Source organism: Macaca mulatta, chromosome 2 (genome assembly GCF_049350105.2).
Source record: "Macaca mulatta isolate MMU2019108-1 chromosome 2, T2T-MMU8v2.0, whole genome shotgun sequence".
Taxonomy (NCBI): Eukaryota; Metazoa; Chordata; class Mammalia; order Primates; family Cercopithecidae; genus Macaca; species Macaca mulatta.
This window is the reverse complement of record NC_133407.1, coordinates 38733100-38749191: the sequence shown is the minus strand read 5'-3', so window position 1 is coordinate 38749191 and position 16092 is coordinate 38733100. Positions and strand designations below refer to the sequence as shown.

General features: G+C 41.2%; 1 protein-coding gene across 2 annotated transcripts in view; it reads left to right on the top strand.

Moving 5' to 3' along the window:
* LOC106997102 (uncharacterized) overlaps nucleotides 1-4610 on the top strand; it is a 68655-nt gene extending 64045 nt beyond the window's left edge. For both annotated transcript variants that reach the window (XR_013414516.1, XM_077994151.1), the window contains exon 5: nucleotides 2417-4610. The gene's annotated coding sequence lies outside the window, so the exon portion shown is untranslated. The remainder of the gene's footprint in view (nucleotides 1-2416) is intronic.
* Nucleotides 4611-16092: the final 11482 nt, after the last annotated feature.

Sequence of the window (16092 nt, the reverse complement as noted above, 5' to 3'; positions counted from 1 at the left end):
AGGTCATAGGACTAAAATCCCCATTTCCTTGTTAGCTGTCAGCCAGAGACAGTTCTCAGCTCTTAGAGGCTGCTCTTAGATCCTTGCCCCAGGGTCCCTCCATCTCAGCAACTGAGAATCTTCCTCATGTTGAATCTCCCTGACTTTTATTTTTGCAACCAGCTGGAGAAAGCACTGTTTTTAAAGCACTCTTGTGATTAGGTCAAGACCACCTGGTTAATCTTCCTATTTTAAGGTCAACCAAATAGCATATGCTATATAACATAATGTAATTACAGGAGTATTATAATTGATGCGGGATTTTTCTCTACCCCTTTGTCAGACTTGCAACGGGGGTGCCCTGTTTACTTGGCTTGCTGGGCACAGCCCCTTGCTGGAGGGAGCATGTGAGTGAGTGAATGCAGGATCTGATCGGCTGCTTCAGGCACCAGCAGGAGCAGGCTCTGTGTGGGCCTCCCGGCAGTGCCCCCGCCGGGGGTGCCTGCAACCCCTGCTGCCTCAGGGGTTGCTCTCTTACCTCTGCCGTCTGTGGACAGTGGTGTGTTATCAGCTCAGTGGGCCTCCCTGCATGGGGTGGCTGCCGTCCATTAGTGAGGGAAGAGGGCCAGTGTGACAGCGTTTTTTGGGTACCCACACTCGGTGGGTCCTGACTGTCTGGCATCCAAGAAGAATGAGGTCACCCAGAAACCTGAAGGATGATAATTTGGTTAAGCAATGGGAAATGGCTCTTAGCAGAGAGGGGAGTTGGAGAGGGCACAAGACATGCAGATAGTCTTGCCCTGAAGTGCAGCTGTCTCTGGTCAGCTATTCCCTGAAGTTAAACCATCTCTCCGAAGTTAAGCTGCCTCTTCTCTGAAGTCCAGCTGTCCCTCTGAAGTCAAGTCACCTCTTTCCAGTCAAGCTGCTTCTCTCTCTTCTACTGACTGAGTCTGTGGTCTTTATAGGCACAGGATGTGGGGTGAAGTGGGCCATAGGTAGTTTTGGAAAAAAGACATTATTCAGAAAGAACCAATTGGGAGAGAGCTGGCAAACAGGGATAGAAGTTCTCACTTTGGGCTGTAGGTTTCAGGCTTTTCGGCTCAAAGGTGGGGTTTCACTGGGGACCTGTCCCCAGTCGGCCTAGAATTTCTCTTCCTCCTGCCTCTATCATGATCACTGTCCCAGAAATTATGCAGCGCATAATTATGAAATTATGTACACTGGAAAGGGGTGTATGGAAAATCTTCGGGACATCACAGAATCCTGCCTACCTTGCAAAGTGGCATGTGCTATGTCTGGAGGCATACGCTATGTCTGGAGGCATACACAAGAAATCATAGGAGTACATAGTTTTGGAGGTGGGAGAAGCCAGGGAAGTCTTTTTGGAGGGCTATTATCTGCAGGGGTGCCTTTGGAAGGATGTCAAAGGCTATTCAGTTGAGAGGGCTGAGAAGCACTTAGCCCTACAAAGTGGAGATTGGTCATAGGACTATTCCAGCTAGAAGGAATGACTTATGTGGGGCCAGAGGTGTGACACAGCATGGTGTATTTGGAAATAACAAGTTTGGGATTACTAGAGAGTAAATATTTTCCAAGGAAGGGAGTGGCAAGATGGGGTCCTGGAGAGGCCTGGAGGAGTCCAGACTAAGGATCTGGGAGAATCAGATCTTTGGGTCCTAGCACAAAATGTTTGATTTGGGGTGGGGCCCAATAATTTGCTTTTCTAACAAGTTCCCAGGTGATAATGATGCTGCTGGCCTGGGGCCACACTTTAAGAACTGGGGCTCTGCAGAATGAATGGGAAGAGAACAATTCTGTGGGTCCAGTAGGAGGTCATGGTACTAGTCACGCAGGCGATAATGAAGCTCTGACCAGGTTCAGAGCCAGGGCATTGAGAGTGGGTATAATGTGGAGTAAATGGGATTTAAAAACAGATTTAGGAGGGAGGCAGTACTGGGGTGTGGGTGTGAGAGACAAGGCAGTTAGGGCTGACCCCTGCTCTGGAGAGAACTGGAAGGAATCTTAGCCATGACCCAATTCAGCCCGCTCATTCCTCAATGTGAGGCAATGTGAGGCCCAGGGAGAGCAAGTCACTCCTTCAAGATCACACAATTGTTGGTATTGGCACTGGGACAGGGGAACCAGATTCCCTGGACTCTGCAGCATAGCATTTGTGAATTAATTTGGAAGGAAGAAAACAAAATAAAACCAACGTAGCCCCAGCTCTCCTAGAAACTCCTTGTCAGTCTCATTCCCCTGGCTCCTATCTCCTTTGTCTGCCACTTGGCCCAGCATGCTTCTGGGGTAAAGATCATTGCAGCCTGTGTACAAGAGGAGCAGGAAGTTCCTCGCCTGGACACAGACCTGTACAGGGTTCCTGAAGGAGAGGTCAAACTTGTCAAAGGTGTTTTAAGCCTCTTAACTGATTTTCTTTCAGCCCTGGACTCTTGGTTGCAGGAGAATTTTCATAGCTGAGATACTCTACCAGTGACAAATTTGCTGAAGCCTGGAGACAAGATTGGGAAATTACAGCATGCTCCTTGGATTTCCAGAGGGACAATACTGAGCACGGACATTCCTTCTCACACACACGTACGATGGAGTGCACACACATGAGATGGAGATCAATCTTAACCCCCAAAGGTCCCTTTGTCTCACTGAAATGCTTATTAAATGAATCTGTGTTTCCACTGGCAGCTCTGAGTCATCTAGAAAGGGAACACAATGCGGTGTCAGTCAGTATTTGTTACTGTCAGAGCCTTCCTCGCAGCCTGCCCTGCGTTTATTGTCTTTTTGGGGCCCGTTTTATCCGTTTTCTGTGTGTAAAGTCATTAATCTTCCTCCTGGCTCGGGGGCTGTGCATCACTGACAGCTGGGGTCCTGGCTTCCTGAGCTGCTGGGTAAGGGCACCTCCGGGCCTCTCGGTGACGGAGTTTTGATTAGAAAGAGTGAAGAGCAAGCCAAGCCTTTAAGAGGACCCAGGAGGTGGGGTGTAAGTGTCTGTGGTCCCACAAGGCCCTGGGGATCAGTGGAAAAGGTCACCCTGTTTTTGAATCATCTGCAGTGCACCCTGACACCAAAATACACTTAGTCCTATGCAGAGTCACTTGATAAAGAGGCTAATGAAGTGGAAAGATGTCAGCAGAGCTAAGCGGGCCAGGCTCTCGGGGATGCACCATGATTCAACCTTCTGTTACCATGGAAACCAGGGAGGCTTGGCTTCCTTTTTTCTCTCCTTCCTTTTGGAAGGTCTCTCCTTGGTAACCTTGACCCTTTCACATTGGCAGCCAGAGATAAGAAATTCCATTTTCCCTTATCTGGTCATGGTTGGCTGGTAAGACTCTGATGGGTGTGTGATGGGGGAGGGGTGCTGGCCAGGGGCTCCGGAGTGCCTTAATTCAAATGCATAAAGTGGAGGGTGGGAGGCGATAGAAAAAGAACACAGTTAATTAAGGTTGATATTGCAGAGAAGGTTGTTTTCTGAATAATAAATTCTGTGGGCTTCAAAAACAAGTGCAATTAAAGGAGTGCAAAAAGGAGAGACAGTTGAAGGGCAGAGGAGGACCAGTTTTTTGGGGGGTCATAAGGGGGGTACAGGGTGCATCTAAGAGACCCTCACTATGCTGGGATCTTGATACGCAGAACAAATACCGTGTTTGATGATGGTTTGTGACATTGCTGCCTGTACAAATGCCCTTTGCCTTGAGCAATCGAGTCATTTACATCCTTAGCTAACGAAGAAGGGCTTTGAAGTTGATCCAGAAGGGAAGATTGGCCTTAGGTTGCTATCAAGGAGAGGGCTTTTGCTTCAATTTACTCTCAGAAATGTTGTTCCTGGGCAGATGTTTCCTCAGTCATGTTGTACATCACTTTTCAGTTCAAGTGCCCACTATACCTCTCTGTTCTCTGTGTCTTTTGGAATAAATTATTGATTGAAAAACATGTATAAATTCCTGACCAGTTAAAGTTTGGTGCTCCTTGGGCTGGACATCCAATCCTGAATCAGACACAGGGGTGGGTGGCCAATGACATGCAGTATTAATATAGCCCCCTTACCCACCCCTCAATAGTAATATGGGTTAGAACAAGTTTTTAGAGAAAGAAATATAGTGTCAGGCTCACCCAAACATCTTTTCTGTTTTAGAAACCTTTACTTAACTTCAACAAATGTCAAGAAAAGAATATGTATCTTTTATAGTAATTATTATAAAGGTAAAAATCTTAGCCTGTCCTATGTGATAAAGGTGTTTTTCTTTTACAACTGTGAATCAGGGAACATATCTGCAGGTGTGTGCAGGATCTGGGAGATCTCAGATTTGGCTAGGCTACCGAGGAGGAAGTTCTCCATGGTTGACGAAGATGGCTGGGTTTTCAGGATTTTCCTAATCCACCCATTCTTATCACATTTTAATTGGTGACCTCACTTGGGCTGGGGTGATGTGATTGGGAAAAGGGCTGGAGGGAACCACACTCCCTTATCCAGCTAAGAACCACACCCGCTCATCCATATTCCCTCATCCAGCTGGCTTAGGGAAACACTGAGAGCAGAAGGGATTTTACCTCACTTCACATTGATTGTGTATAGAGATTTCCTGTGTATGACATAGATTATGTATAGAGATTTTCCTGTGTATGATTTATCAATAAAGAATTGCTCAAATAAATTATGCTACATCTATAATGGAATATAATGCAGCTAGGTAAAAACATGAGGAAATGCTGGAATGATATGGAAAACATCCCAGCATCTATGTTTAAGTGAAGAAAGCAAGAGCAAGCAGTGTATGTATTATATTTTGACTTCTACTAGAAACAGGAGAGAATCAAGAAAATATCTTCATATATGATTGCATTTCCATAAAAAAAACCATGGCAGCACATAAAATCAATAAATAAAATAAATAAAACAATTTAAAAGGCAGCCAGTGGAAGGATGGGGTGAAAATTAGATTGAAAGGCAGACTCCACATATACACTGTTAAATTTAATTTTTGAACCACACACATTTATTACTTATCCAAACATTAAATGAATAGTAGAAAACACAAAGTTAACATTACAAAATGGTTAATGAAAATATAAAAAAAAAAAACCAGGAAAAAACAGTAAAATCTCTTCAAAAATTCTTTTCCCTATGTTCTTGCTTGGGAAACTCTTTCTTTCCTTCCTTGCTGTCTCCTGTTTTTCCTTTTCTTCCTTCCTTGTTAGACAAGGGCTTTAAGATGACTTGGGGGGAGAATAAATACATATACTGCAAAACAGATTTTAAAAAGTTTACTTGGAGCTGATGATGTCAGCAAGATGGCAGAATCAGAGATAACCCACTTATATTGCCCCACAATAGTAAGAATTCTGTACGCATTTACAGAACGCAGTCTCTTTGAGGGAGCCTTGGAATTCAGATAGGAGGTTATGAAACCTCAGTGGAGTCTAAGATATAGGAAGGCCATTCTGAGAGTGCATGTCAGCACCCAGGTAGCAGATCCTACAATCATGCTCCCAGGTTCAAATCCAGAAACAGCTTAATTCCCCAAAGGGCTTGGCCACAGCCCCATTTGGCCTTGAGCCTTCAACCAAAACTCTCTTCCAAGGAGTCTGGGAGGAATCATGCACATTAATGCCTTTGCAGAAAGGCTTGTCTGTCCACTGATATCAATCTCAGCAGTGGATCTGAAGGTCACCCTGTATCTCAGCTCCAGCCCTCTTCCACTGGTCTCAGAGGGAAACTTGTCTTTATCTTGAAGACTGGGAATTATCTATCTGTCTGAACTTCTATGGGGAGCCCACCAGGCACCATTCCACAGCAGATTCTGAGGGGGCACAGTGTTAGCTATGTCTCCTTTTGCTGCAATTGGGGAACCCTCTTGCCCATGCAGGAAACCACTGGGAAGTGTGCAAGTCTGGGACAATGGGGCAAGCGTGTCAGCCTCTGTCCCATGGTGAATTCTGAGGGGGCTCATTCTTGGCTCCAGCCCCTCTCTCAGCAATTAAGGAACTGTCACACCCGTACAATAAACTTCTGGTAAATGTGTGCCCATTGGGCACATGGGACAGGCTTGCAGAATTGGGTCCCTGGTTAACTTTCCTGCACATCCTGGGTATCCTCCTTGGGTCTTCCCCAAGTTCATCTGGGTCGAGGTGCTACACCAACCTTGAAGCTATAGCTAGACTTATGGAGAATCTGAGCTTAGGGCGCCCTCTAGTGCTGAAATAGTTCAGTAGTCACTGACTCTGAAAAAGGTCAGCCAGCTTAGATTTTTGGGCAGGCCCACTAAAGAAGGATGGGCACAAACACGAGCAGACTTGCAAAGACTGGAATACATACCCAAGTCTTCAAAGCATAGATATCAACATATGTCTCCAAGGATAAAGAACAACCTGGGAATTATGACCTCATTTAACAGACAAAACAAGCTCACCAGTGACAGACCTTAAAGAGAGAAGATGTGTGCTCTGTCAGACAATGAATTCAAAATAACTGTGATAAGGCAGCTCAGTGAACTTCAAGAAAACACAGATAAACAATTCAGAAATTTATTAGTGGAATTTTACAGAGAGATTTAAATAATACAACAAATTCTGGATGTAAAAACTTCAATGAATGAAATAAAAAATGCAATAGACAGTATCAATAGCAGAATTGATCAAGCTATTGAAAGAAAGAGTGACCTCAAAAAACAGGCTATTTAAAAATACCTAGAGAGAAAAAAAGACAAAAGAATAAAAAGAGATGAAAAAAGCTTATGGAATCTATGGGCTATCTTCAAAAAAGCAAACATTCATATCATTGGAATTCAAGAAGTAGCAGAGAAACACGAAGATGTAGAAGACTTATTCAGTGAAATGGTAACAGAAAACTTTCCAAACTTTTTATATCCAAAAGGTATATATATCCAGGTAAAGGAAGACTAAAGTTCGCTAATCAGATACAACCCAAGTAAGACTACCCTAAGGCATAGGATAATCAAACTCTGAAAGGTCAATGTGTTAGTCTGTTTTGCGTTGCTATAAAGGAACACCTGAGGTTGGATAATTTATGAAGAAAAGAGGTTTTTCAGGCTGTGTGAGAAGTGTGGTGTTGTATCTGTTTCTGGTCAGGAACTGAGGAAACTTTTAATCATGGCAGAAGGGGAATGGGGAGCAGGCATGTCACATGACAAGAGAGGGAGGAAGATGGTGGAAGGAAGATGCTATTCTCTTTTAAAAAATCAGCTCTCATGAGCTCTCATGAGACTCACTCAGTATGAAAGGGAGGGCACCAAGTCATTTATGAGGGATCTGCCCCCATGACTCAAATATCTGCTACTAGTTCCCACCTCCAGCATTGGGGGTTACATTTAAACATGAGATTTGGAGGGGACATGTATCAAAACTATATCAAAGACAAAATTCTGAAAGCAGCAAGAGAAAAGAAACAACATATAAAGGAATTCTAATACATATGGCAGCAAACTTCTCAGCATAAACCTTGCAGACTAGGGGAGAGTGGGATGATATGCTCAGAATGCTGAAGGGTAAAAACTGCCAAACAAGGATATCATATCCAGCAAAACTACTTTTCAGAACAGAAGACGAGACAAAGACTTTTCCAGAAAACAAAAGCTTAGGAAATTTGTCACCATCAGACCTATCTTACTAAAAATGCTAAAGGGAGTTCTCCAAATGGAAACAAAAGGATGCTAACATGTAACAATAAAACATCTGAAGATATGAAACTCACTGGCAAAAGTAAGTATACAAACAAGTTCAGAATACTTTAATACTGTAATTGTGGTGTGTAAATCATTTATATCCTTAGTATGTAGACTAACAGAGAAAACAATTAAAAATAATAATTAAAATAATTTGTTAAGAGACAGGCAATATAAAAGATATAAATGTGGCATCAAAAATTCAAAATGTTGGAAGAGAATGGAGTCAAAGTGTACAGTTCTTTTTGTTTCTTTTTTTCCCTTTGTGATCAGTTAGATTATCAGTTTAAATAACTGGTTATAACTATAGGATGCTTATTGTAAGCCACATGGTAATGATAAAGCGAAAACCTACAATGGAGACACTAAAGTTAAAAAACAAGGAATCATAGCATGCTACTAGAGAAAATCACTTAATCACAAAAAAAGAGAGTATGAGAGGAGGAAAGTAAAAACAAACAACAAAAAAAGGATCTACAAAACAATTAGAAAACAGGTAGCAAAAAGGCAGTACTAAAGGGCTTACCTATCTATAATTATCCTGAATGTAAAATATTTAAATTCTACAATTAGAAGACATAGAGTGGCTGAATGGATAAAAAAAACGAGACCCAACTATTTGCTGCTCACAAGAAATCAACCTTCAACTGGAAGGACATAAATAGATCTAAAACAAAGGGATGGGAAAGCATATTTTATGCAAAGGAAAACCAAGTAAGAGCAGGAGTAGCTATAGGTGTATCAGATAAAATACACTTTATGCCCAAAACTGTAAAAAGAGACAAAGAAAGCCATTGTATAAACATGTCAATACAGAAAGATAATATAACAATTATAAGTATACTTGCACCTAACATTGGAGTACATAAATATATAAAGAAAACATTCAGTAAACTTAAAGGGAGAGATAGACTGCAATACAATAATAGTAGGGCACTTCAACACCCCACTTTTAGCAATGTGCAGATCATCCCCACAGAAAATCAACAAAGAAACATCAAGGTAAGCCACACTCTAAACCAAGTGAACTGAAAGACATTTTCAGAACATTCCATACAAGAGTTGCAGAATACTCATTCTTTTTAATAGCACATGGAACATTCTCCAGGATAGAACATATGTTAGGCCATAAAACAAGTCTTAAACATTAAAAATATTGAAATCATACCAGTATTTTTCCTACCATAATAGAACAAAACTAGAAATTGATAACAGGAGGAAAGTTGGAAAGTGTAAAAATATGTGGAAATTAAACAACACACTTCTGAAAAACTAATGGGTCAATAAATGAATTTAAAAAAAAATAAATTTTTTGAGACAAATGAAAATGGAAACACACATCCCAAAAATCTATGGAATATAGCAAAAGCACTTTTAAGAGGGAAATTTATGCAATAAATGCCTACATCAAAACAGTAGAAAGACCTAAATTCAGAAAACTACTGTTGCACCTCAAGGAAATGAAAAACAAGAACAAACTAAACCAAAAGTTAGTGGACAGAAAAAAACTAATAAATATCAGAGCATAAATAAACAAGGAAATTACAGAAGATCAATGAAACAGTTAGTTTTTTAAAAAGGTAAACAAAATTGACAAACCTTTGATTAGACTAAGAAAAACAGAAGGATACTCAAATAAATAGAGAGATGAAAATAGATAAATTACAGCTGATACCACAGAAATACAAAGGGTCATATGAGACTGTTGTAAATACCTACCTGCCAAAAAGTAAAAAAAAACTAGAAGAAATGAATAATTTCTGGACACATACAACCTATCAAGATTGAATCACGAAGAGAGAGAAAAATCTGAATAGAGCAATAACAAAAAAACAGGAGTGAATTAGTAATAAAAGTCTCTTATCAAAGAAAAGCTCTGGACCCGATGACTTCACTGCTAATTTTACCAAACGTTTAAAAAAGAACTCATATCAGACCTTCTCAAACTATTCTAAAAAACTGAAGGGGAGAGAATTCTTCCAGACTCATTATTGGAGGCCAGTATTACCTTGTTACCAAAACCAGATGAGAACACAACAACCACCAAAGAAAATCTTAGGGCAATATCCTTGATTAATATGGATGCAATAATCCTCAGCAACATACTAGCAAACTGAATCCAGCAGCATGTTAAGATAATTATTTACTATGATCAGGTGGGACTCATCAAAAGGAAGCAAGAATGGCTCAAAATATGCAATTCAATAAATGTAATACATTACATTAACAGAATCAAGGAAAAAACCATATGATCATTTCAACAGACATAGAAAAAGCATTTGATAAAAATCAACATCCTTTCATGATTAAAAAATCCTTAACAAATTAGGTCTAGAATGAACATACCTCAACAAAATAAAGGCCACATATGACAAACTAACGGCCAACACCACATTTAACCAGAAAAAGTTAAAAGCTTATCCTCAGAGATCTGAAACTAGATAAGCATCCCCACGTTTACCACTTCTATTGAATATTGTACTGGAAGTCCTAGTCAGGGCAATTGGGCAAGAGAAAGAAATAAAGGGCATCCAAAATGGAAAAAAAGGAAGTCAGATTTTCCCTTTAGAGTATTCTATATATAAGACATGATCTTATGTATAGAATACACTAAAAATTCTACCAATAAACTGATAGAACTAATAAATGAATTCAGTAAAGTTGCAGGATACAAAATCAACATACAAAAATCAGTAGTGTTTCTATACTCCAACAGCAAACTATCTGAGAAAGAAATCAAGAAAACAATTCCATTTACAATGGCTAAAAAATATTGGAAGGAGGCCAAGATGGTGGACTAGAAGCAGCTCATGTACACTGCTCTCATGGAGAAGGAAAAAAAGGCTAGTGAATGCTGACCCTGTAGGCTGATCATCTGAGAAACCACGTTGGGATCCATCAAGGCAGCAGGGGGACACAGAAGAGAGAAGTGAAGGTGGGCACCAGCCTGTCTGGGCTCAATGTGGTGCCAGGAGAACCTCTGCAACATGGGAAAGGGTGAGTGAGTGAGAGGTCCAGGAAGACTGGAAGATTCATGGCCTCCACAAGCACCTGTGCAAGACTAGAAATGGAAGAATTTCCCTGGCCTCCCAGCAACTCCCTTCCCTGATGCTTCTAGACTGAGGCAGAAAGCCATCTGGACATTTTGTAGGGCAACTCTCAAGTCCATGGGGACCTTTACAAGCCTTGATCCCTGGAAAAGACCAGAACTGGTGCCATATCCCCAACAGAGGCTGCAGTTGTAGCTCCTGGGAACACTGAGATTGCTTCATCCCTCCTCAACAAACAGGGCTGGCGACTTCCATCCCAGCAGTCTTGCTTCAGCCTGAACTTGGCTGGCTACACCACCCACCCCCACCACTGGTAGCCAGGCTGGTGATGCTTGCTAGAGCTTCTGGCCCAATAGTCCCACTTTTGTGTGAACTCAGCTGGGGGGCACAGCCTCCTGTTGTCCTGGGAAGCATCCAGACAGTAGGGTGCATGACCCCACCTGTCCCTACTACTGGTAGCCAGGGGTATAATGCTTGCTAGAGCTTCCAGCTCAGTGATCTCACTTCTGTATGAACTCACCTGGAAGGTGCAGATTCCTGTTGTCCTGGGAAATACCCAAATGGTAGGATGTGTGACCCCACCCATCCCTGCCACTGGTAGTCAGGCAGGCAATGCCCACTAGAGCTTCTGGCCTAGCGACCCCACCTCTGTGTGGATGCAGCTGGAGAGTGCAGCCTCTTGTCCTGAGAAACACTTGGATGGCTGGGCATGTAACTCCACCCACCCCTGCAACTGGTAGCCAGACATATAGCACTTGCTAGAGCTTCTGGCCCACTGGTCCCATTTCTGTGTGAACTCAGCTGGAGGATGTAGCCTCCTGTGGTCCTGGGAAATGCCTGGATGACTGGGGTGGGTGGCTCCACCCACTCCTGGCACTAGAAGCCAGGCAGGTAATGCCTGCTAGAGCTTTCAGCTTAGTGCTTTCACTTCTGTGAGAACTCAGCTGGAGAGTGCAGCCTCCTGTTCCAGGAAACACCCAGATGGCAGGGCACACAACTTACCCTTGCCAGATTGGCTGTAATGTGGTGTCCATGTGCTTCCCAGGAAAACATGGGGTTGTGCCTGCCTGCAGAATTCAGGAAAAATTATCTTCCATGAAACTGAAACTGGTCCCTGGTGCCAAAAAGGTTGGGGACTGCTCCTCTAAGCCTGAAATATTTACTATGTAGCCTGTTGGAGGCAAGTTTGCAGACACCTGATAGCCAGGTAGGCAATGCCTGCTAGAGTTTCTGGACCAGTGGTCCCACTTCTGTGTGAACTCAGCTGGTTGGTTCAGTCACCTGTTGTCCTGGGAAGCACCTAGACAGTAGGGCACACATCTCCACCCAAACCTGCCACTGGTAGCCACACAAGTCATGCCTGTTTAGAGCTGCAAGCCCAGCAGTCCTGCTTCTGCCTGAACTCTGAAGGCAGGCACAACCCCATGTTTCCCTAAGAAATATATGGACAGCAGATTACGGCCAACCCAGCAAGGATAAGGCTTGTCTGACAACTGCAACCCCTGCCCAACTTCACTAGAGAGGTCAACATTCATATTCAGAAAATGCAGTGAACTCCTGCAAAATACTACATAAGAAGACCATCCCTAAGACACAGTCATCAGACTCTCTAAGGTTGAAATGAAGGAACAAATGTTAAAGGTAGCAAGAGGGAAGGGACAGGTCACCTGCAAAGGTAACCCCATTAGGCTAACAGCAGACCTGTCAGCAGAAAACCTACAAGCCAGAACAGACTGGGGATCTATATTCAGCATTCTTAAAATAATTTCCAACCAAGAGTTTCATATTCAGCCAAACTAAGCTTTATAAGCAAAGGAGAAATACGTTTCTTTTCCGACGAACAAATGCTAAAGGATTTTGTTACCACCAGACCTGCCTTACATGAGGTCCTGAAGAGAGTGCTAAACATGGAAAGGAAAGACTGTTACTGGCCACTGCAAAAACACACTTAAGTATATGGACCAGTGAGATTATAAAGCAACCACATAAACAAGCCTGCATAATAACCAGCTAACAACATGATAACAGGAATAAATCTGCATATATTCGTTCTAATCTTGAAAGTAAATGGGCTAAATGCCACAATTAAAAGGCACAGAGTGTCAAGTTAGATAAAGAAGCAAGACTCAGTGGTATGCTATCTTCAAGAGACCCATCTCATATGCAGTGGCACCCACAAACTCAAAGTAAAGGGATGGAGAAAAATCTACCAGGCAAATGGAGAAAAGCAAAAAGGACAGGTTGCTCTTCTAACTTCAGACAGAACAGATTTTAAACTAACAAAGATCAAAAAAGACAAAGAAGGGCATTACATAATGATAAAGGGTTCAATTCAACAAGAAAACCTAATTATCCTAAATATATATACAGCCAACACAGAAGTACCCAGATTCATAAAACAAGTTCTTGGAGACCCACAAAGAGACTTAGATAACCACACAATAATAGTGGAAGACTTTAACACCCCACTGACAATATTAGACAGATAATTGAGGCAGAAAAAAAGATATTCAAGATGTGAACTTGACATTTGACCAAATGGACCTAATAGGCATCCACAGAACACTGCATCCAAAGACAATGTAATATACATTATTCTCATCTGCACATGACGCTTACTGTAAAAATCAACCACACAGAGACATAAAAACCCTTAGCAAATTGGAAAAAACCCCAGAAATCATACCAACCAGACTCTTGGACCACAGCACGATAAAAATAGATATCAATACTAAGAAACTTGCTGAAAACTGTGTAATTGCAAGGAAATCAAACAACCAGCTCCTGAATGACTTTTGGGTAAACAATGAAATTAAGGCAGACATCAAGAAATTCTTTGAAATTAATGAGAACAAAGATGCAACATAACAGAATCTCTGGGACACAGCTAAGGCAATATTAAGAGGGAGTTTATAACGCTAAATGCCCACCCTAAATATTCAAAAGATCTCAAATTAACAACCTAACATCACAACTAGAGAAACTAGAGAAACAAGAGCAAACCAACCCCAAAGCTAGAAGAAGATAAGAAATAGCCAAAATTAGAGCTGAACTGAAAGAAACTTAGATGCAAAAAACCATACAAAAGTCAATGAATCCAGGAGTGGGTTTTTTGAAAAAATAAATAAGTTAGATAAATAACTAGCTAGACTAATAAAGAAAAAAGAGAGAAGATTCAAATAAACACAATCAGAAATGACAAAGGGGACATTACCACTGACTCCACAGAAATACAAAAAATCTTCAGACTACTGAAAGCATCTCTGTGCACACAAGCTAGAAAACCTAGAGGAAATGGAGAAATTACTGGAAATATACAACCTCCCAAGATTGAACCAGAAAGAGACTGAATCCCTGAACAGAGCAGTAAAGAGTTCAGAAATGGAATCAGTAGTAAAAAGCCTACTAACCAGAAAACGTCCAGAACCACATGGATTCACAGCCAAATTCTACCAGATGTATAAAGAGTTGGTATGATTCCTACTGAAACTGTTGAAACTGCCTTTGCAAAATTATGATTGAGACAATGAAAGAGATTTAATCTAACTGACTCCATCTTGGCTGTAACCTTTAAGCTGTCCTTGTTCCTTTCTGGGCATAGGCTGAACTAAGTTTGGGAGGAACTTAGTTTATAGTTTAAAACAAAGATGATAATAGCCCTTTCCCAAAACAAACCTCCTTCTTGCATGGTGACTAGACTGTCTTTGTAGGACTAAGAAATTATCCACAAGATTAGAAATTATGGTTTAGGAGTCATGCAGCTGGAGGCTACAAGATTCTGACCTTCCCTAAACTGCTCCTAAGATCAATACTTGAGATATTTTGTAGACCCTACACTTGATGGATCAGCTGGCACCACCCGGATTGATAAACTGGCTCATCTGATCTTGTCGCCCCCACTCAGAAACTGACTCAGCATAAGAAGGCAGGTTTGACTCCCTATGTTTTCATCTCTGACCTGACCAATCAGTACTCCTGGCTCACTGGCTTCCCCTCATCCACTAAGTTGTCCTTAAAAACTCTGATCCCTGAATGCTTGGGGAGACTGATTTGAGTGATAATAAAAGTCTGGTCTCCCACACAGCTGGCTCTGTGTGAATTACTCTTTCTCTATTGCAATTTCCATGTCTTGATAGATCAGCTCTGTTAGGCAGTAGGCAAGGTGAACCCATTGGGCAATTACTCTATTTCAAAAAACTGAGGAAGAGAGACTCTTTCCTAACTCATTCTGTGACAGCAGTACCATTCTGATGCCAAAACCTAGTGGAGACAAAACAAAAAAAAACTTTAAGTCAGTATCCTTGTTGAACATAGATTAAAAAATTCTCAACAAAACACTAGCAAACAAAATTCAGCAGCACATCAAAAAGCAAATTCACCGTGATAATGTAGGCTTTATCATTGGGATGCAAGGTTGGTTCAACATATGCAAATCAACAGATGTGATTCACCACATAAATAAAACCAAAAACAAAAACCACATAATCATCTCAATAGATGCAGAAAATGCTTCCAATAAAATTCAACCCCACTTCATGTTAAAAACTCTCAATAGAATAGGTATTGATGGAATATACTTCAGAATAATGAGTTATCTATTAAAAACCCACAGCCAACATCATATTGAATTGGCAAAAACGGGAAACATTCCCCTTGCAATCCAGGGCATGACAAGGATGCCTCCTTTCACCATTTCTACTCAACATTTTACTGGAAGTCCTAGCCAGAGCAATCAGGCAAGAGAAAGAAATAAAAGGCATCCAAACAGGAGGAGAAAAAGTCAAACTATCTCTCTTCACATATGATATGATTTTATACCTGAAAAACTTCAGAGTTGCTGCCCAAAAGCTCCTCAGTCTGACAAATAATTTGAGCAAAGTCACAGGATACAAAATCAATGTACCAAAATCAGTAGCATTTCTATACACCAATAACATCCAAGCTGAGAGCCAAATCAATAATGCAATCCCATCCACAATAGCCTCAAAAAGAATAAACTACCTAGGAATACAGTTAACCCTGGAAGTGAAAGATCTCTACAACAAGAATTACAAAACACTGCTGAAAGAAATCAGAGATGAATAAACAGATCGAAAAACATTCCATGCTCATGGATAGGAAGAATCAATATTGTTAAAATGGCCATACTGCCCAAAGAAATTTACAAATTCAATGTTCTTCCTATCAAATTACCAATGACATTCTTCACCGAATTAGAAAACAACTCTTCTAAAATTCATATGGAATAAAAAATGAGCCCAAATAGTCAAGGCAATCCTAAGCAAAAACAACAAAGCTAGAGGCATCACCTTACTCAACTTCAAACTATACTACAAGGCTACAGTAACCAAAATGGCATGACACTGGTACAA